General features: G+C 45.3%; 1 protein-coding gene and 1 long non-coding RNA gene across 3 annotated transcripts in view; one reads left to right on the top strand and one right to left on the bottom strand.

Annotated features, from left to right (window-relative positions):
• LOC135917152 (cell adhesion molecule Dscam1-like) overlaps positions 1–20,686 on the bottom strand; it is a 1,023,231-nt gene that overhangs the window by 820,053 nt on the left and 182,492 nt on the right. The window lies entirely within an intron of this gene.
• Positions 12,581–19,367, top strand: LOC135904933 (uncharacterized). Its single transcript, XR_010565258.2, has 4 exons — positions 12,581–12,767; positions 13,953–14,009; positions 15,070–15,260; positions 16,580–19,367. It is a non-coding gene; the product is annotated as an uncharacterized lncRNA (long non-coding RNA).

Raw genomic sequence — 20,686 nt, 5'->3', positions numbered from 1 at the left:
GTCGCCTGGCTAATGTCACGACGGTGGCGAGTGTAGACCCAAGCTCGTGTGTTGACCTTCCATCCACTATCCGGCAGATTGTTCGCGAAGAGTTGCTCCATCGGGAAGAGATGTACCGTTGCACACCCGGCATCACTGGCGCGTACTCAGCACACGAGATGAGAAACACGGCCGTTTCGACGACATGGCAACCCACGGTGAACTCAGCGACCATCGAGTATAGGTCTACCCCACAAACGAGAGGGACCATGAGCTATCAAGGTCATGACTACGACCAACGCCCACGCCGCACACACGCCTCCCAGCGGCCGATGCCTAGCCATGATGAATGTCACCCACCTACTGTCTATGCAGTCGACAGCAACATGCGCGACTACATGGAAGAACATCGCAATTTGAGGCATCTGCCGGTATGTTTCCAATGCGGTGTCGCGGGCCACATAGCGAGGTTCTGCAATCGTCGCCCAACGACGTGGAATGGTCGATCCGGATCTTCAACAAGGCCCACACCTCCTACGAGGACAACTCAACAGCCGTACACCGCCTCTTGGTCAGCTGGCGTCCCTTCTGGCAACGATTACTGGCAGAGAAGCTTCCGGAGCCGCTCGCCCGCATCTGACAGGAGTTTGACGCCACCGCCGACTTCTCGTGCACCGCGTTTACGTCAATCTCCATCGCCAGTGCGCCGCTCAGCCTCGCCTTCACAACCGGAAAACTAGCTAGCGCGGCCGATGGGGGTGAGGTCGCTCGACACGTGCTATCGACAGAAATGCCCCCTGCAGTTGCTATGATTAAGAACAAAGTGCATGTACTTGTTGATGGTGTTGCTACAATGGCTTTAGTGGATACCGGAGCAACTGTATCCGTAATGAGTCTCGGTTTTAAAGGTCGGTTGGGGCGTAAAGTTGTATTTCGGTGGGACCAGGCTGCAACGTTTTGTGGAGTGAGCGGCGAGTCGTTGCGCCCTGTTTGTGTGTGCACTGCTGACGTGTCCTTGGCTGGTGGAGTTTTCGCGACGGAATTTGTAGTTATTCCCCGATCGACGCACGAAGTGATTTTGGGCATCGACTTTTTGCGACAGTGTGGTGCGACCGTCGACTGTCGCACGGGGGAAGTTTGCGTCGATGGCCATGTTTCGTCCGGGCTCTTAGAGGAGACTTGCAGTCAAGGTGAACTTTGTGTATCTGCAGATACTGTTGTGCCTGCGTCCACCTCTGTGTGCGTGCCGGTTGTGTGTCGCGGTGAAGTGCCAGACAGTTTCGATGCCTCCGTAGAGCCAATGCATCTAAATTGTATGAAGAAGAACATTTTTGTCCCTCATTGTGTGGTATCCATCGGTAAGGGGCGTGCTGGCTTGTGGACGGCCAACTGCTCGGCAGAACCCATCCTGCTTCCAGACGGCCTGAAACTCGCCTACTTTACAGAATACTCGTCCTCGTCCGTAGCCGTACTAACAGATCCGCCGTGTGAACCTGCTGACCTTCGCCACGTCTCAGACAAAAAGCTTCTGTCTATGGTAAACAAGTCACTCAGCACGAGGGAGCGCCACACCTTGGTGGATACGCTTTCTAAGCATCTGTCAGTGTTTGACTTTGCGCAGCCGGACAAAGCGTTCTCGATTCCCGAGTCACGAACACGCCATACTATAGATACGGGATCTGCGCGCCCGATCAGGCAAAAGCCTTATCGCGTGTCGCCTAACGAGCGGAAGATAATCGGGGAACAAGTGAGTGACATGATGAAAAATGGAATAATACAAGAGTCCTCGAGTCCTTGGGCAGCTCCGGTCATACTTGTCAGAAAGAAAGACGGTAACTGGAGATTTTGCGTAGATTATCGAAGATTAAACGCCGTGACTAAGAAGGATGTCTACCCCCTGCCCCGGATTGATGATGCAATTGATTGCCTGCATTCGGCCTCTTATTTTTCTTCAGTGGACCTGCGCTCAGGATATTGGCAAATCCCTATACACCCGGCAGACAAGGAGAAAACAGCCTTCATAACCCCGGATGGATTATTCGAATTCAATGTGATGCCATTTGGGTTGTGCAACGCTCCAGCAACCTTTGAAAGGTTCATGGACACCATTCTGCGTGGGTTAAAGTGGAACATCTGTATGTGCTATCTTGACGACGTTGTTATATTTGGGCGCACATTCAATGAGCACAATACGCGCCTGGATATTGTCCTCGACTGCATCAAAAACGCTGGCCTGGTTCTGAATTCCAAGAAATGTCACTTTGGTGACCGTCAAACCCTTGTGCTGGGTCACCTTGTTGACAAAGACGGTATCCGGCCTGATCCCCTCAAGACGGCAGCTGTCGAGGCATTCAGTGCACCGCAGTCAGTGAAGCAACTTCGCAGTTTTCTGGGCCTTTGCTCTTACTTTCGCCGATTTATTCCTGGTTTTGCTGACGTCGCTTATCCCCTGACAAATCTGCTACATAAAGACGCACGGTTTGACTGGACACCCGAGTGCGATTCTGCATTTCGTCAGCTGAAGTTCCTGTTAACCTCCCGACCTATCCTTCGCCACTTCAATCCTACTGCGCCGACAGAAATCCACACAGATGCTAGTGGCGTTGGTCTGGGTGCCGTATTGGTCCAACGCTATGACGACCGTCAGCACGTGATTGCTTACGCAAGCCGCTCATTAAGCAAACCTGAACGGAATTACACGGTGACAGAGCAAGAATGCCTCGCTGTAATCTTTGCGGTTCAGCGATTTCGCTCGTACTTGTACGGACGCCCATTCCAAGTCGTCACAGACCACCATTCCCTGTGCTGGCTCGTGAACCTTCGCGACCCTTGTGGTCGCCTTGCGCGCTGGGCTTTGAGGTTGCAGGAATATAACTTCACTGTTTCCTACAAGAGTGGCCGAAAACACGCTGACGCAGACTGCCTTTCCCGTATGCCGCTTGCCACGACGGACTGCGACGCAGACGATTTTGATCATCTCGTCGCTTCTGTGACACCCGCTTTTCCGGATATCGATGCGTTCAAAGCAGAACAACGGACAGACACTAAATTGGAGCCACTCTATACTTCTGCCCATTCAAGTGCAACAAGCAGCTACTGTGTACGTGACGGGCTCCTGTACAAAAGGAACTACTCAAGCACGGGTGCACGCTTCCTTCTAGTGGTGCCGGAGCGTCTCCGGCCAGCAATCCTTCAGGCTATGCACGATGACCCTACCTCCGGTCACTTAGGCACTGTGCGCACACTTTATCGCATTCAAGAACGCTTTTACTGGCCCCGGATGCGACATTCGGTTGAGTTTTATGTCGCCAGCTGCATACAGTGCCAACGTCGGAAACGCCCAACCACTGCCCCATCTGGTCTCCTTCAACCTGTGCCGCCTTCCAGCTCACCCTTTCGGCAAGTTGGAATTGATCTGTTGGGCCCTTTTCCAAAGTCATCCAAGGGGAACCGCTGGATAATTGTCTGCGCCGACTATTTCACACGCTATTGCGAGACGGCGGCTATACCATCAGCAACTGCCACCGAAGTGTCGCTTTTCTTACTTTACGCTATTGTTCTACGGCATGGACCGCCTGGTGTTATCATAAGTGACCGGGGACGTCAATTCACGGCGGATATCGTGGAAGAACTTGTGCGTTTATGTAACTCGCACCTCCGGCACTCGACGCCGTATCATCCCCAAACGAACGGCCTCACTGAGCGCACTAATCGAACAATCACCAACATGCTTTACATGTATGTTGCGTCCGATCACAAGAATTGGGATGAAGTTCTACCGTTTATTACTTACGCCTACAACACCGCCAAGCACGAGACAACCGGCTACAGCCCCTTCTTCCTTCTATATGCTCGGCCGCCCCGGTATACGCTCGACACTGTCCTCCCTTTTTACGACCACGACAATCCTACGGTCGCCGATGCGCTATGCCTCGCTGAAGAGGCTCGGCGACTTGCGCGTCTTCGGACTTTGGCATCACAAGAAGACTCCAAAGCCCGCTACGACGCACGACATCGGCCTGTTACATATCACCCTGGTGATCTCGTTTGGCTTTGGACTCCCACAAGGAAGCGCGGTTTGTGTCAAAAGCTGCTGGCAAACTACGATGGACCGTATGTTGTCATTGACAAAGTCAGCGAAGTTAACTATACTCTCGCGCGCCTCACGAACACTGGTAGACGTTCTGCTAGGACACAAGTCGCACATGTCGCACGGTTGAAATCATGCACGCCACGACAAGCTAGTTGACTCGCCCAGGGGGCTTTGTCTGCGAGGGGAGGCATGTTACGTCCAAGCGCGTCAAAGGGACGCGGGGATCAAGAAGAGAGGGGAAGAGGAGAACGAAGACTGTGCAGCGGCCATTCCTGTTGTTCGTAGCCTGCCGTTCCTGCTCTCGCACGCCTCAATAAACCCCTTTTCCCCGTGCTTGTAACAATATGTTTTTTTTCATTTTTACTTTTCATCACATTTAGTGTACGAACAGTGTATAAATGTGGGGGTAATTTGATCCACTTTTTTCGCCACAGGCAAACTCCGCGAGCCGGCTGATCATGTCTAATTTTCTTATACTCACATTTTGCTAGACTGGTTATTTTTTCGTCTATTATGAACTTTTTACTTGACTTACGTATTGTTCAGCTCGTTCTTTCTCGCGTTATACGCGTTTCCTCTTTTTCTATGTGCGTCCCACTGCTGCCTAAGGCCTTTTGTGAAGGCTGGCAGTAATCCTCAAATAACTAAATGAATAAATAAATAAATAAATAAATATAAAAATAAACACATTTCTTGTTTCGCTCACCAGAGGACATCGCTAAACCTAAGACGGGGCGTGTTACCACACGTGAAAATAGGAAAGGAAAAACGACGGCTCATTAATTATTTGCAACGCTTCTAACCTGACCAGGAACGTGAAAATTATGGCGCACATTGCAGTTATTATGTCCCCCCTCCTTTTTCCACAAAATAAAACTCTGTTGTAAACTACAGCTATGTCGAAACATTGGGCAGCATATTTAATACCACCAATATCGCACGCTGTCATACTTGAAGTATTTTTCTACAAAGGCTGTGTTTGATCCAACCGCATTTAACTTCGCACAGACAGTTTCCATTGTGTACCACCAGTTTTTGCTAACTTTACTCTCGGCAGCTTTTATATTTCTGCCAGGGCAGCGGGCTCAATTCTTCCCCGCTCGTTTGACATGCTCAAACAGTGTGGGGTGCTTACATGCGTAGTTTATTGCGAAAGACCCCATCGCCAAGCTGTGTTGAACTCCACACCACCCTTTAAGTTGTCATAACAGTCCCCACACATAACGAAGCTGTCTCCATCAGTTCAGTGAGGACACCAGGCGACACTAATATATCCCGCATAGAAAAGTTAGAAGAAAAAAAATGGAGGGTCGAATAAATATTTGTAACGCTTCTAAATGAGCCAGAAAGGTTAAAAGTACACGACATATTGCTCTTAAAATGCTGCCTATTCATCGAAAGTATAAAATATCTGGCACGCAGAGTTCTCGTGGGTCATTAGTAAACTTTGCTAATAGCAGCTAGCACGATAGTTTCGAACACTTGCTTACAATGTATTTTTGGCGCCGTATTTAATCCACACGTATTGACCATCGCACCTAAACTTGGCGTAGTGTTCCCCTTATGGTCGCAAAAGTTCACCTCAGTTCTTGTAATTATGGCAGCGCAGCCACCTAAGTCTTACACCGCTGGTAAAACAGACTAATAACGCTATAAACAACTTTCACACGTATTCTACTTGAAAATTCGCATTCAACCCACCGATTTGTAACATTGCCTACACCTTATTCATACCATGCCCCTGATTTCCATAGAAACTGAAACACGCAAAAAAAGAAGTTTAAATGAGACCGTTTACTCTGCAGAAGATACGGCCGGTACAACAAGTAAGACCGAATGCAAGGTTAGCCCACTACGTCTTCTCTTTCATCTTGTTGGTGATCATCGTCGTTGGCCCTCTCGCGCCACCGTGCCAAAACCCCCCGTGGCGAAAGCGCCGACCCGGCGCCTTCCAGATGGCGGCCGCATGACAAGGCTTGAGACGACCAACCAGGACGATGTCAGTTGACGTGGACGACGGGGAAGCATCGGCTGGAGCTACCTCATAAGCCACATCACTGAGCTGTCGGATGATGTGTTAAGGGCCAGAGTACCGGGAGAGCAGTTTTTCGAGGGGCCCACAGGCTGGGAAGGAGTCTAAGGGAGGACGAGGTGGCCGGCAGAGAACTAGACTACCGCATGACGGTTGTCATACAGAGATTTCTGTCTAGCCTGCGGCTCAAGAAAGGCAACGGTGGGCAATCTGGCGTGTCTGGGCGGCTGTAGCGATAGCGTCGCGGGCGTACTCAGACGGGGATTCGAGAGCAGTTGGCAGGAGCGGGTCGAAAGGCGATATCGGGTCACGAACGAAGACGAGATAGAAGGCGGAGCAGAGAGCGGTGTTGTGACGTGACGAGCTGTACACGAAAGTCGCAAATAGAAGCGCGGCCTCCATGGCACGATGTTCTGAGGAGACATACATCGAGAGCATATCTGTAAGTGTTTGGTTCCGCCGTTCAGTAAGGACATTCGTTTGAGGGTGTTATGCTGTCCTGAACTTGGGTTTCGTGGCACAAGAGTGAAGTATATCTTCAATAACCCGAAATAAAAAGTAGCAGCCCCTGTATGTGAAAAGCTCCGTGGTGTAACATGACGTCTTGCAGCAGGAAGACTGCGACGTCGGTAGCACAACTGGTCGGGATGGCTCGTGTGACGGCATAGCGGGCAACGGGTAAGCAAGGTGCCTTGTTTAGCTCACCGAGGACACAGGAAAAGCCAACTACGAATCTCGCAATACCCCCTTCAGTCACGGCGCACACCTTTGTGAACGCGACCTATTTTGCCGTTACTGTGCAGTAGACAATAGACAATAAAGATTGAGCTTTGAGTAAATTGAACAATCTGCTTTCCTAAAGTACACCCATTTCACTCCTTAGTGAAATGTGTCGCTTCCCACGACCACTTTCATGAAGGCACTACCATCTTTGACGGGACGTTTATGTGGGGCGTTTCGGTAGTAATCGTGAAAGATTGGTTCTTCCCTTGTTGTAGTGCTCGTGCCCAATATTTAACCTGTGCATGTAACTCGAGTGGGTGATCCAATATATTTAATCAAGAAACTTAGCATGACTGGCTGTACAATAAATTCGTATTCAATTACTATTTAATTATGATTGGTCACTACAAAATGCAGAGTCATTCTCCCACCTTGAGTAGCTTTATATATGAAGTCTCCAACGCCTTGGGATAAAATTCTGAAAATTTCACATTTATCGACAGTCGATCGTAATTCCTTACTTAAAGGGACACTAAAGGTTAATATTAAGTCAAGCTAAAGTGATAGATTAGTTCTTGAGAACCTCTTAGCCGTCAATATTATCGCGAACAAAGGCTTAATAATCGAGAAATTGAGGCAAATGCAGGACAAGCCTACAGACTCCCCCGGACATTAAAGTACTTGCCCGATGACGAAAGCACTCCTCAGTTATATTCTGTCACTAGTACAAAACCACTCGCTGGAAAAAATATCATTGGATTGTATTATAAGGCGAAATGAGATGCTCCTTGCACAGTTATATTTTGTTTATAGAAAGAGGGGCTAATTGAAGTTACCCTTGACAACGGCGCTGGCCGTCGAAAGGCTTCGTTTTCGCTCCACTGTGCGAAGCCCATGCTTTCGCGTTTTGGTAGTTTCGTTATCGCGTACAGCTGAGCTGGTTTTGATGGCTCGCGAAACTCGCACAAACTGCAAGTAGCAGAGAACTGAACTTCCATGTTATGTCGCGGGAAGCCCGAATGGTCTACGCCGCTTGACGAAAAAGCAGCTGCAGCGGTGAATCCACTGCTTTGCCTTGGCTTGGTACCACCGTCTGTAGGGCGCTGTTTTACTCACCGACCGTAGCAAAGGGTGGTGATAGCGTATGCAACGTCATCACTCCCCCGGTTGGGTGGCGGGAGATTTGAATTTCGAAAAAGGTATTTGAACCCTCCAGATGCTATTTTTCGTAAACTAAGTCCTCCCTTAGCACGAAACAAGCGTTGCGAGGTTTCTAGAATTGTATTTAAACAGTCCACGTTGACTTAGTACTTGCCTTTAGTGTCCCTTTAAGTTATTTCACGAAAATGCACGAAAAAAGGAGGGCTTAGTAATAGTCTTCCTCACTTGCATTTAAAGCACCAAAGCGTAAATTTCGCCAGTCTCGCTTAAAATTTTCCTATTTTCACGAAATTTCACGTCCGTATCTCGTCCGTTGTGTTAGGAGTCCAGGAAATTAGCGGCAGTATGACACCCTGCAACGCTTCAAAGAGTAACTTTCTATAAAGGCTGTAATTAACCTACACAGCGTAAACATATATCGCTTGTCACTCGGAACATTGTTTCGTGCGTCGATTAGACATAAACACCATGCCCCGCATATTTTACCGCGGATACCGGGGGACAACAACCACACCTCATTGATAACGTATGAAAATTGGGATAAAGCGACCACTCAGTCACCGTTTCCAGAGTGCATAACCAACCTCCACAGTGTAGTTTATCGGTACACCTCACCAAAAAGTGGCCCTGATTTTTTCAAATGCAAAATATTTAGTGGGTTTTCTCTTGCCGGAAAACAAGTAATAGCGTCGCTGTTATTGAAAAATAGCCTGAAAATGAGATCCTCAATCAGAAGTGCCACATGTCTTTCGAAAGCATTCAAGTCAGTGTTCTATTGGTATTCAAATGGCTTTGCGAGTTCGACCAAGGTCATTTTCACGACTATATCTACGACAAGTGGTGACTACACAATAAAATTCGGCACTTATGCCTGTAAGAGGTTTCATTAGATTTCTACCCGCCGTGGTTGCTCAGTGGCTATGGTGTTAGGCTGCTGAGCACGAGGTCGCGGGATCGAATCCCGGCCACGGCGGCCGCATTGCGATAGGGGCAAAATGCGAAAACACCCGTGTACTTAGATTTAGGTGCACGTTAAAGAACCCCAGGTGGCCGAAATTCCCGGAGTCCCCCACTACGGCGTGCCTCATAATCAGAAAGTGGTTTCGGCACGTGAAACCGCATATAATATTATCATTAGATTTCTCATGGCTATAAGATACTAAGACTGCAACGCTGCAAGGGACATATATTGTATAGTTCTAGCATTTGATAATCCAACTACTTCAGGCCGCATGGCACACCAGTGGTTGGGCGTAGCTGATTACAATACTATATCGGGACCTTCCCCTCACGCGCAGATTAAATGTAACAAACTGATTGTCTTTTAGAATATGGATATAGCGATCCCCAAAAAATGGGCATGATGCAAGTTGCGCATGCTGGCAGTTAGGGCGGGAGGTGCCCAGCGCCAGGCGCTATCCGCAACGAGAGCGTGTATGGCGAATCCCGTGCATCGTCCGCTAGAGGGCGTCCCGAGAAGGAACAAATGACAGACGTCATTGTCCAAGCAGGGATATGCATAGTAAAGAAAAGCATCACATACGTGGCCATTCTACTAGGAAAAATAAAATTAGCTTCAGCTGTAGTTTTAATCGACTTTCTAGCATGCAGCGGAAAGTGTCAGTGACCTGCTTTTAAAAGTACGTGGGGGGGGGGGGCAAATGACATACTTCCCCCCCCCCTATTTTCATAGTGAAGGGGGGCAAGTGCTCCCCTTGCCCACGTCCGCCTAGTGAATACGATATGTCCGTGTCGATCAAATACAGCTGCTGAAATAGATGCTCTAAAAAATTTACAGACGCTAAGCAAGCGTTGGAAAGCGTCAAGCTGCGGTGATATGCTACGTTTTCCAAGTTTTCAAGACAGGAGGAAGAGGAAATAACTTTATTGAGTCCTGAGGAACCCCTCCCCACCCACTCTTGGTTTAGTGGTTGGCAGGGGTCGCGGGCCGCACCCACGTTGGGATGGGAAGCCCGTGAGCCGCCGCCCTTTCGTGAGCCCTCTGGACGGCCCGGAGCTGGGTCTGGTGGTCGTCGCTTCGCAAGGCGTCCACCCAGTCTTCTTTAGTGAACACGGTGCCGCTTAACGCGGAGCATTTCCAGAGCATGTGCGCTAGCGAGCAGTACGATTCGCCACAATCCGGACATTGCGGCTCTACTTCTGGTGAATAACGGCTCACCCTGTCTGAAGCATTCTGAATATTGATGACTGGTCTGGTGAGTTCAGCGTGGGGGAGCGGAAAGGTCCTCCTCGACAGCTGATAGTGCGTTGTTATTTCGTTGAAGGTGAGCAGCGGGTCTCGGTGCTCCCCTCCCTCCCCGCCACACTCTAAGAAAAAAGAGAGTAAAAAGTGAGTCACGGCAACTTGACTCTCTTTTTTCTTCCGAAGACCCACTTTTACGCGAGTAGAGTCAGAAAACAAGAGTCAACATTTGCGCGTGGGTCGTTTGACTCTCAATAGCACGCGAAGAGTCGTCGTGGAAGATCGCCATTCCTCTGGTATTTGAGATGAGTCTGGCGAGAGAAAGATTTTAATGCAGGAGAAGAAATACCAGATAAACTCTTCTGTTTTAGGCAGGCCCTCGGGTTCCTGTCCTGGTTGTAATGCGGTGTATCATTCTTTCATCCTTGTCATGTTCTGCAATTACTTCGAACTCTATATATTGATTTTCCTTGACCATGTTTGTTGATACCTCGCACGCTTAAGCGATAGCTGGTTTCCTATGCTAAGGAAGACCTGGATTTGTCACACTGGATTCTGACCATAAGTAAATCTAAAAAAAAAGTATTGGCTACTAAAGAGAGCACAGCAACGAGATAAGTTCGGTGGGCGCCCTCAACAGTGTCGATTGTAAGTGTAATTCCGCGACTTAAAATTTAATTTTGAAGATTAAGTTCAAAAATCAAGATCTTGTTATGATGCGCGCGGTAATGGAAAGCTGCAGATTTATTTTCAGCAGCTCGGGTTATTTAACGTGTACGGAATCCACGGTATACGCGCATTTTCGCATTCTGACCCCGTTGGAATGTGACTGCCGCGGTTGTGGTTGGACCCGTCACCTCGAGCTCAGCAGCGCAATACCAAAGCCACTGGGCTACCGCAGTGCGTTGCGTTCCGCGACCAGAAACAAATATTAGTGTACGCAACACTGCTTTGGAACCCCCTAGAAATATAAAAGCAATAACACAGCAGTTTCACCCCAATGCACGAACTGCACTGCAATGCACTGCACGAACTATTGCACGAACCAAGGTTCGTAGTTTCATCGGCTGAATAAACTGCAGTAAACATTCGCTTACTCCTGAAATTAGCAAGCACTGGGTCACGCGCGCACGTGCAAACATCAACAGATCTCACTCAATGACGGCGAACACTCGCTGTCACAGCGTTGGTGTGATGAAGGGCGCGAGCAGAGCGGACCGAACGCTTCTGCTGCCTCTTCCTTCAAAGCGTCTCCGAAAATTTGCGCTATCTGAGCACGCCCTTACCTCCCCCCCCCCCGCCCCCCCACTCCCAGCTTTGCATCCATCGGAAATTATCTCCAAAACAGAGCGAGGGTGGCGCGAGACCGGGCTAGAGCAATGGCTAGAGGAGGAGAAGCGCGCTAAACTAGCGCCTCTTTCTCCCGGCTTGCGCGCGTTTTATCACGTGACCTCCTTAGATACTTGACTTGGGGCGCCCATCCAGCCCGGCTCAGCCTCGAACACTGCCTTTAACGCGCACAGTCAACGGCGCGGGATGGGATCTTATCGCACTTGACTTTATACGTAAGCTCGCGGTAAAACCGACAGATATATTTCGACGGTTGTGCCCCTATAACTGCTATCGCAAAATTCGCAATAAACAGAAAATTTTACTGAGGACCAACAACACTGCTTCTCCACGTCGTGATACAGCGGTGAACGATATTTCGGGAAAATGTGTTGCTAAATCTCCGTCAAACACTACGCTCGCATTTGGTGACAGCGGAACGCAGTCGCAAGAAATTGTGGAGAAAATACCGGAGTTCTGGCAGCTTCAGGTGCACTAGATTATTCAGTAACGTCGGCGGCTTTGTAGTTATACCTTACATCAGAGCAAACTGCACTCGACAGAGATCAAGGGCAGCCGCACCGTTATAGCTAAGCAAATTAAGAACAATTACGCCGCGTCTTCCCACTTCGAGCACGCTCCGACAGCCCAGCGATAGATATTTCAAACGTAACCGCACTCGGACGAGCAAATTTTGCTTCTGCGAAGTGAACGTAGCGGGTATTTCAAGACGCGTGTTAAATTCACGGCTGTTTCATTCGTGAGCGTTACTTACGTGACGTAAAATTATCAGTGAGCAAAACAGTTTTTGTTTCAACGCAAGGAAAAAAAACCGAAACTAGTTGTGCGGATTCAAATGATCCAAAGCCGAAGCCGTCAGTAGTATGACGCCATTTTTCATTTGTGTTGCATCTCGCGCGAGTACGTTGTCGTCGAGTGGTGGTTCTTTATTCTATGGAGTGGTTCTGAAAGCGCTGCGTTAGGGGCGACTGCAACCAGGCGTTGCGGCAAGTTACGGTGGGAACTTCTGTCCGTGCTGTGTGATTGCGATGAGGACGACTGCCGCCAGCAGCGGCGTGTCGCCGATTTCGTCTTTGCCGACATCGAGCAAGTGCAGCGCCGGAAGTGTTGCGTTTTGCACTGCATTTTCCTTGTGATATGGGAGATCGCAACGCAGAGACGACCAGATGCACACGAAAGACTACCAGCGGAGAGTGACCTGTGCCATATTTCTCTTAACCTCTCAGGTAAGCATATCAGCTTTTGTTCCGAGTTTACAAACGGCGCGTAATCGGCCCTTCCGGCACGGCTACATTTTGCGCCACGTTTCTCTTGGCAGTTCACAGACGTTTCTTAGGCATGCGTGGGCGTATGTATGCGAAAATACTACTGGCAGACGGAAGCCTCAGGAGAGCATCTGATATTAGAGCAAAGCTGTACTGCCATAGATAAACGCCGTTCTTAACGACTCCAATGACGAGTGGCCTGTCGCATCGAAAAATCCGTAGAATACCAAGTACTGCGTAACTTGAAGTGTAGTGTGACCAGTGTGACTTTCGCTGGCGAAGACAGGTTGTCGAAAAAACAGTAGTCTATTCTGAAGATTTACTAGCGATTTAGGTATATTACCGCGAATAATAAAAACGCTACCACGCTGTATGGCAGTGTCAGGCGATGTGGCAGCACAGATATTAAGGCGGCTGCATGCACGAGCGAACAAACACAACCCTTTAAAAGCGCTGAAACAGAACAAATTAAATGTGCACTTGGCGTCAAGTCGGAAACACATTGGCTTACAGTATAAGCCGATGTATAATGCTATTATTTTTTATGTCATCTTTATTTTCACGGTTGTAAATATTTAAAAGCATGAATTTGCTGCAACCTTTATATAGTAAATCCTACTAGGCGCACAAAACATAGCTGTGTTGTGTAGAGAATTTGTGCTATTCCTACTGGATTTTCTATTTTGAGTCCGGTGTTTTATGAAAAAGAGGGTCTTTTTATTTGTAGTCTTATGTTAGTGCAGATATTTGGCAAGCAGAAATGAGTTGATTGCAAAGTTGTATCTCCCGGTGAGCTGCACATGAACACAAGTTTATCATGTCTTGGCTATTGTAAGGTGCATATAACAATTTTAAGTATATACAGCCGTAGTTGGCTTTGTCACTGTAGCGTATTTTGTAAGAGTAGAATGCTATGATTATATTACTGTTTTCATGCAGAAATACCTTTTTTTCTTGTACCAAGAAACGCTCACATCATTGAATGAAATGAGGTGTGGTGTATTTTTCAACTAATTTAATAAAGGAAATTTCGTCTGCGGTGTATCAGAGATTAGTTTACTTTCTTTTACTAAACAATGCATTATCTCCTCTGCTACTGCTGTTGTTCTGTGTATCTTTGTAATTTTGAAATGTACTTTATTTTAGGTATTCAAGAAATGGCAACATCCAGAAGAAGACGCCATCTTATCCAGCACGTTATGGGTGAGACAGATCGTAGCAGGCACTTTTGCATATCTCATTAGCATATGATGCTATTTGTTTTAATTTTTGTGTCCGCTTTCCTGGCCTTTTTCATTTCAGCATTATTGTGCAAAGGGTAATACTTTTACATCTAGATAGAGTAATCGTCCAAAAGAGAGAAACATGGCTGTAGGAGACGACACACATAAGCCTCCTTTATCCGTATCTCTATGTTGCGCAGTTACTCTGTCATTATCTACCAACAAGCACAAATTCTTCATCAGCTACATCTACTAATTCTCCGTTAATACAATTTAATTGATACAACATTGAAAGTACAGAGGTTCACAGGAAGACAGAGACTTGAAATGATAAGAGCCGTAGAACAAGGAGCATCGCTGGAGCCAATGTTTCGACAAAGAGAAGGAGATAAGTTTTCTTGCCAAACATTGGCTCCAGTAAAATTTCTTGTTCTATCACTATTTACGATTAAAAGACAGCGTTAGTGCTTATGCTGAAGTATTATGCATTATGGAATAAAAATTTGCAGGGTTAAATGTCAGGAATGTGAAATTTCTTGTGTATTTTAATGCTACAGCGAAAGCCAGAAAAACAAGATGTAGAGAACCACATTGTTATTTGTCACTACCCAGTTTGGCCAGCTTCATTCAGAGCTTGCACTTTGTTGCATTAATGACCACTGGAATTCATTAATTGAATTGCTTCGTGATTTACTTATATTCAGAGATATTGAACTTGTTTTAATGCAGCTTAACATAGTGCATGTAAAAAATATACAATGACATTTTAAGAGGCTTGCAGTTGACTAGCAAATCACTTGATGGTATGTGCTCAGGTTACCATTGAGCTTCCACGCACAAATCGGATGCACATTTTTTTTTCATTGCTTAGATTTTCATAAACATAAGTACCATTTCTTCTTTGTCGATGTTCTAGTTGTGTTGTAGGACCTAACTGTTTACATTTATTTGTATTGGTATCCATGTTACACAGACAGCTGAATTTTTCTTGTAAACTGTGACATGGTAGGACTAAGAGCGTTTGTGCAAATTTGCTGCAGGTACACTCTGGTGGCTCCCGCCCCTGCATCCTACGACCACTGTGTCCTCACTATGTTCACTAGGGAGTTTGAAGCCTTTGGCGGCTCCTGCCACTGCGTCCTGCCACCACCGTGTCCTGGCTACGTCCACTAGGGAGTTGGCAGCCTTCGTGATGATGCCAAGCAGGCTGGAAGCTGACAGAACGATCGAGGTAAACACATGTAATTAAGTGGCAAATTTTTGAGTGAAGTGGCTTGTAGCCACTCAGCAATAAAAGAATTAACTTAGAAGCAGTTTAGACTCCCTGCTATCGGTGCAGGAATGCTCAAGTCCATCCATTTTGCCTTACCCGCCAAGAGGCTATGTGGGTTAGACGAAATGCGATGCAAATTTTGAAACTAGTAGGAAACCACTTGTACATTTTTTTTCTTGCTTGACACAAAACTGCTTTGATAAAGCTTTAGCAATTTAAAAACAATACAGTGTACTTTCATACATGTTATTGGGCATAAATTTACTAGGACTGCCTCAATAGTAAGTATGCCGATAAACTTACACCAAAACTGACTTTTTTTGCTGGTTCATCCTCATCTCTGTGCACTGCTGCATAATTTATCTTCCTGAAACCAGTTTTTGCGTGCAGCACAAGTCCTAAATATGTGGATTACATAAATTTGCAGCTTTTGCTGTAAGCGAGTTCTATGAAAATAAAGTTAATAGGCTATTTTGTCCATTTTTAATGACCCATAATAAACTGAGCAGTGGCTAATAAGCAGTTCAATTTTTGGTGTAAGGCCTCTCTTTATTGTCCTGAAAAATTTGGCCCCCTTAATGAAGGAAAAATTTTTTTGGCTATGCCTTTTATGATGCATAGTTTGGTGCGTTACACAAGTATTTCTTGAAATTAACATTTGTCCTATATTGAACGGCCTCCAGTTTTTCGAAAAGAAATTTCAAGTGGTCGTGTGCCAGGTCGGGACAGCTCGCATGAAATAGCCTACTTACAGAAATAGGGAGGGCCATACCCGCCGTGGTTGCTCAGTGGCTATGGTGTTGGGCTGCTGAGCACGAGGTCGCAGGATTGAACCCCGGCCACGGCGGCCGCATTTCGAGGGGGGCGAAATGCGAAAACACCCGTGTACTTAGATTAAGGTGCACACTAAAGAACCTCAGGGTGTCGAACTTTCCGGTGTCCTCCACTACGGCGTGCCTCATAATCAGAAAGTGGTTTTGGCACGTAAAACCCCATTAATTGAATTTTTTTAGGGAGGGCCCAGTACACTTGACTTTAAGATACTATTATTGGTCTACAGACAGACAGACAAGGAACTTTAATACAATAGACGGAATTAAACATTCTGTCCTATAAGCAGCTCTTCACATTCATTTATACTTTTGCACATCTGTATACCTCAAGTCTGGTGACTTGTGTCTGTTTTCATTATCTGCTTTGTGCCGATGGTAAACTTCAGGTTTGCCCTATGATGGAGAATATTTTGTTGCTTATAGATATGGATCTGTGTTTTTCAGGTTGCCTCGAAATTTTACCCAAGCCGTGCCACACACTTGGGCCAGGCCTCTTGCAAACGACGTATAACCAGGCTCAACGCAGGATGTCGAGTGAGTCCGGAGATCGAGGCAACCTGCTGTGCAACCAGCGTGCAACCTTTGGTGACCCTCAATATGTTCCACCTACTTCACAGCTGCACTCAGCTTCCACCTATCCAAACCGCATCGCCAGCTGTGGTCACTCATCGAACCATGGATGAATGTTGGGGTGGAGTGATTTGAAGAGACATTTTTTTGTCTCTTCAAATCCTTAGCAAATACTTGTGTTATTGTAATTAATATGTGTCTTTAGTGCCTAGTTTTTAATGGTTCCTTTCTATTAGAATTCTCGCCATCGATTCCTGCTATTATAATGTATGTCTGTCTTTATGCACAGTTTTTCATAGTTCTTTTGTACTTGTCTATGTAATTGATAGGTTCATACTTCTTGTTATACAGAAGGCTAAAATGCAAACTTACGGCATTTTTTTATTCCTTTTGATAATCTACAGCACTGCAAAGTGTTCAAGAAATGTAACCCAACGTGGGCTCTGGTGCAGGAAAAATTTAAGAGCAATATAGAGTACTTATTTCAAGCACCCATTATTTTTGGAAAAGTAAAGAATATAGGAGCACAAAAAAGAAAATATTAAACTAGAGAAACATGAGTTCCCCTCATAAGTCTGATAATAATTTGACTTCCCTTCACTGCAAAGACACCAGTAATATACTCGCATACAAGGTTTGAAACAAGAAAGCTATGATGCCCTTGGCATTTCTCAGTGCGTATTTGTCACACTGACGAATGTCAAAGGCATCGTAGGTTTCATGTACACATTGGTTGTGTTACACTTTTGAGTATTGCATTTCTCAAACACAAAGGTTTACAGCAGTGCTTTAAATAGCAAATGCATTTCCTAATTTATTAGTGCAAGAGGAACAGTACAGATCATGTAAAAATTTTTTTACAGACTATATGTCCATGGATGCACGCTTCTGATGACATAGCAGTGACGTGGTCGTGGGATGAATGACTTTATTTCAGATTTAAATATTGGCTTCCAAGTCTGGGTTAGTCTCCTACACTGAATAGTCTAGGTCAGAGCTCATTTACTAGAGAAAGTGAATTAAACTAGGAATTATAAACATCAAAAGATGTTGTTTAGGAAATTAATGTGACAATCAGCAAGGTTCTTTGGGTATTCATTTCCAAATTTGTAGGATATATTTTATGACTGGTTTCATTATTGTGAGAACAAATATTTGTTTATTGTCACACTAGAGTTGGCTGCCCCCATTTGTATACAACCCCTTTACAGGCTGAAAATTCAGTGTGTTACCCTATTTACTCGCATAATGATCGCACTTTATTGTAAAAAAAATTGACTCAAATTCAGAGGTGCGATCATTACGCTGGGTAAATTTCCCACCAAAAGAAAAAAATATATCCTCTGGCATTTGCTACGGGATGACAACAGGTCATCAAAGAGGTGGCTGCCTCTGTATGTACTGCGGGACACACACACAAAACAAAAACATGGTGGCCGGCAGAGCAAGCCGAATGCGCCGAACACGATTTTTTTTTTCTTTTCGTGAGTACATTACGTGCATTCAAACAGTTTCTTCCGTATCAGTAATGAATAATATCTGCAAGTTTGCGGCAATAACATAGCCATGTCCACTTTGAGGGGACAGAAACAGATGGGCGCGCTTAGCTGCCTGTGACATAGGAACACATGGCGGGCATGCTGCGGAAACTGCGGCATTTGTCTTCACCACTATCCTAATATGGCACGTTTCCGCTAAGGGTGGGCGAATATCTTAGCTGCGTTACAAACGTCGGCGAATGAATAGGGTACACTTCTAACGTATCACTGTAAACGTGGCTGCTATCATTGCCACTCGCGATTTGTTGCGTGCCCACAAGTGCAGACGAGGAGAAACGAAAGACGCCTTTTTTGTTGTTTTTGTTGACCACAACCATTACAAAGCCTACACATAATAAAGGCAAGTTTGGTTGTAGCTTTTTTTTGTCATACAAGTGCGGAAAGTGATGGAAGGAATGAAATGGGGCATCTGCTTAAGAATGTTTGGTGCGTGCAGACTACTTGGTTTGTCTTGAAGAGTTGTTCTCATAGCAGTTGACAGATGGTAAGCGCGATCATTATTAGCTAGACTTGGCACATGACATATCGCTGCGGCAAGTTTGGGGTGCAATCTTACACGAGAAATAAAAAAATTGAATTTTGACATCAGAATTTAGGGGTGCGATCATTATGCGAGTAAATACGGTATTAGGTTGTTTTTGGTTTTACGCACTCAATGTTAAGGGATGCAAATGGTGACATACAACAGAATGCAAAAATGACTAGTGAATGCAAGCAGGGCGTGGGGCTTTTTAGGCAGATGCATGCGTGTGCTATTTATAAAGCTCCCCATGGTATGCCTGAAGGCATTTGCTAACACTTTGGTAGAAAACACTGACACCCACTTATTAAGGGGAAATACTCCTCAAAACAACTTTTTTATATATTTGTACTAGAGATTTGAATATACTGTCATTCATAAAGTGTTTTATTAGATTTGAATTGTCATTGATTTTTGTGTAGCTGTTGTTCTTTAGTTATGGTCCTACACAGTGGCAAAATATTCTTGTGGGCACTTTCCTGTGTATAAAATTTTCAGAAATAGCTTCATGCTGTATCTTATTTAGCTAGTTATATACTGCAAAGTGATGACACCTATCGAAACGGCTTGTACAATTACTGGAACTATGTAAAAAATATTAGGCCACATTAAATAATTTTACAGATTGCACTTTCAATGAGATATCAGCATTCTGCATATCTTTAATAGTATGTATGCCAAATTTCGTTAGTATAGGACAATTATAAGTGCATAAGGTTATTGTCATGCTATTGTGTGAAAAAGTTTTTGAAGTATATTGTAAGTTTTTTCACAATAGCATGAGAAGTATGCAAGATTAGTAGGCAGGCCTGTCTGCCTGCCTACTAATCTTGCATACTTCTAGTAACTTTACATGCTGTTTGAATAGATATTGGCACTTTGCAGTCTACAAAGAGCTGAGTTAGCTGCAGCACACTGCTTTTTGTGAAAATTTAATACACAAGAAAGTGCCTGCAAATATGACTATGTATTTTGCTGTTGTGTAGGACATAACTCGAGAAGCAGCTAAACAAAAACTAATGGAATATATAAAATCTGCATGAAGAACTCTACAATTGGCTCTTTTCAAACCTCTAGTACAAATAATAAAAATATTTCGAGTAATCAATCAGCAAAATGTTCCCCTTGCTACAGTGACCTACAACATAGCGACAAAAGTTTAAGGAAAGTCCTCTTGTCAAAGCGACTCTGGGCTGTCTTCCCAAGGGCTTCTGTTAAAGACTGCATTTTCCTGCATTTGTCAGGAGAGCAATACAAAAATGTTTGTGAATGTGAAAATGGTATTGGCACACTAGCAGAAAAAAAGACAGTTCTGTGAAATGTAGACTTGATTATAACTTTGTTCGACATTTACATTCCGACTGCATATATTTATTTCGTGTTTTGTACTGAGTGTTTCAGCGGTGACTGCCGCTAATTATTGAACATAACTGCTTCATGACAGTGCGACTAACAGAAATTTATAGCAGTGGCAGGCATTAGAATTACAGTACTCAATGACGTCTACTTTGTAAGAACTCAGACTAGCACCAGTTCTGAGATACACATACCCAAAAGGTAATGATCAAATAGATTTCTCTTTCACACAGAATTGTCCCACAAGGCTTACAGAATTCATTGTTTGTCATGTACAAGCAGATTATGTGCCAGATGTAATTTATGCTCAGTAAATACATAAATCAGTCATGCGAGGTGTCTCACTTTAGGTTGCAAGTTCGAACTTCTTTTAATCTTGCTTGTTTTTATTTTGTTTCCTTTGTGAGCATGAGTGAGTTGGTGACCTTGGCACATATTGTCAAAACTGTTTCTTCATCACTGGGAATCGCTAAATTTCATTTACACATGAAATTCCCAGTTACTGGTATGGTAGGCTTCGAGCTTAATTCCCTTATCTTTCATATG

Source organism: Dermacentor albipictus, chromosome 4 (assembly GCF_038994185.2).
Source record: "Dermacentor albipictus isolate Rhodes 1998 colony chromosome 4, USDA_Dalb.pri_finalv2, whole genome shotgun sequence".
NCBI classification, from domain to species: domain Eukaryota; kingdom Metazoa; phylum Arthropoda; class Arachnida; order Ixodida; family Ixodidae; genus Dermacentor; species Dermacentor albipictus.
Note: the sequence above shows the minus strand (reverse complement) of the source record. Positions and strands in the feature narration are given on the sequence as shown.